Genomic DNA, 2217 nt, shown 5'->3' on the forward strand with positions numbered 1-2217 from the left:
TTGATCGGACCGCGCTGCAACGGGCGGTGGACGGACGGAGAAGGGGCCACCGCCAGGCTTTTGGACAGGACCATGGTTCGTCCTTATTTTGGACGGACAAACGGCCTAGCAAATCAAATTCCAGACCCAGGGGCGGATCTGGGCCCCAGGACCCCAGGGCCCAGGCCCGGGGCGTGGCCTTTCTTTTTAGTTATTACCGAGATATTTTTTAATGGGCCCGGGGCTTAGCCCAACACACAGCCAGGGCCCAGGCCAGCCTCTCCATCTTTGCACTCGCACACAGCCCAGGACCCAGGTCGCCCAGACCTAGCGACGCACACGCACACGAGCCGGAACTGCAGCGAGTTCCAGTGCGCAGCCGCCACCGCCCGTCCGTCTGATTCCCCTCCGCTCCGGCGCTCCCGGCCGTCCTTGCCTGCTCGCCGGCTCTCTGCCTCTCTCTGCACGCCAGCTCTGCTCCGGGATCCGGCCTCTCCTGCCCTTGTTTCCGCCTGTCTGCCACGCTCAACTGCACTGCAGGGAGTCCCAAACTCAGACTGGCCAGACCCAACTGGCTGCAGATTGGTAATGGATGTGGATGTGCATTGTGCTACTGCCTTGCTGCTGTTGTTAAATTTTTGTAGATTGAACATTTTTTGATCTGCTTACTATAATGTGTTTATTTTCTACTGTAGTACTGCTCCGGATATTGTTGCTGCTGCTGTCAAACATTCAATTTCACTAAGTTTTTAACTTTGTACAATGTTAGTTGTTTCATTTGATGTTTATGTCTTCTCTTATGAAATTTTCCTGTTGATTTGTCTAAGGTGTTGCTCTTCTTCCACCGTTGATCAAGTTATGAAAGACACTGATGAAGCAAGCCATTGATTTGGTATTCTTTTTATTGCATATACTCTAAGCATTGAGTTTAAATTCTAATTTTTTGGTGCAATTGGGCCATATTGGAGGTAGCTATAGCTTGATGGATGTTAAGTTTTTCTCTCGTGACGAAAAAAAATTGGGCCCGTGGCTTGCTTCAATCCTGGATCCGCCACTGTCCAGACCAATTAGTGGGAACCTTTTTTTACATTTGCATTAGTGACACTTTAAGTTTAAGCAGTTTGCTACATTTCCTTGTTGAAATGTCACCCATCCTTCCAGATCATTACCATTGTCATACTAACCCTTCAAACTCAAATCTTTGCTAGTGTAAAACTAGAATTTCTTCTATTATAAACTGAGTGTTTGCTTGCTGTGCTGCAGAAACATATTTGCAAGGATGAGTATCTCCGACAACAATGTAGGAGATATGCCCTAGATGCAATAATAAATGCTATTACTTATCTCCATGTTCATAATTATGTTTATGTTCCATGCTATAACTCCTATGGTTCTCGAGTCTGCAATAACACGAGGCTCGGAGGAAGACTCATATGCACGTGTGGAATAATAAACGGTAAGAAATATTCCTAGTCTGGCCTCTAAGACTAGCTCAAGTGTTGCATGATGATTATGTTTTCCTGGTCATGGGCATGTCTATGCCAGCAACTTTGAGGGCACAATGTTAAGAGAACATTTGTGTTGAATCGACCCGGATTGATGTTATGCTATGAGATTCATTCGTCACAAGTTTAATGGTACATAACACAGAAATGGTTAATGTTTGCATGATCCTTAGACCGTGAGAGTATCGAGTTTCTTCATGCTTGCTTCATGAACTTTGGGGTTTGTTAAACGCCATCCGTAAATGGATGGCTATTACGGCGGCTTACGGGTTCATTAAAAAGTATGTTAAGTAACTTGATATCTCAAGATTGGGATTTGCTCCTCCGACGATGGAGAGATATTCTCGGGCCCTCTCGGTGTTACGGTATCCATAATCGTCTGGCCAGACACCTTGTGATTTGATCACTGGAATGCCGGAACACGGAAATGAGAAAAGAGAACAAAACCGGTAACGAGGTAACTTGCATTGTGGACAAATTGTCCGTCCATGGGGATGCAATAAATCTCACCTCGGGTGTTTGTGACATATCGCGAAGCAACAGGAATAGCTCACTACAACTGGAGGTTCACTCGAATGTTTATTCGTGTGGGTATAGGGGTCAATATGGGCGTCCACGACTCCGATGTTGATCATTGATCGGAAGGGGTTCCGGGTCATGTCTATACATCACCGAACCTATAGGGTCACACGCTTAAGGGTTATCTATCTGCTGAATACTAGACAGGGAGTCT

General features: G+C 46.1%; 1 long non-coding RNA gene across 1 annotated transcript; it reads left to right on the top strand.

The window, feature by feature from the left end:
• The first annotated feature begins 307 nt into the window (after positions 1-307).
• On the top strand, positions 308-1366 carry LOC123073954 (uncharacterized). The gene is made up of 3 exons (XR_006435809.1): positions 308-564; positions 807-871; positions 1243-1366. It is a non-coding gene; the product is annotated as an uncharacterized lncRNA (long non-coding RNA).
• The last annotated feature ends 851 nt before the right edge of the window (positions 1367-2217 follow it).

This window comes from Triticum aestivum, chromosome 3D (genome assembly GCF_018294505.1).
Source record: "Triticum aestivum cultivar Chinese Spring chromosome 3D, IWGSC CS RefSeq v2.1, whole genome shotgun sequence".
NCBI classification, from domain to species: Eukaryota; Viridiplantae; Streptophyta; class Magnoliopsida; order Poales; family Poaceae; genus Triticum; species Triticum aestivum.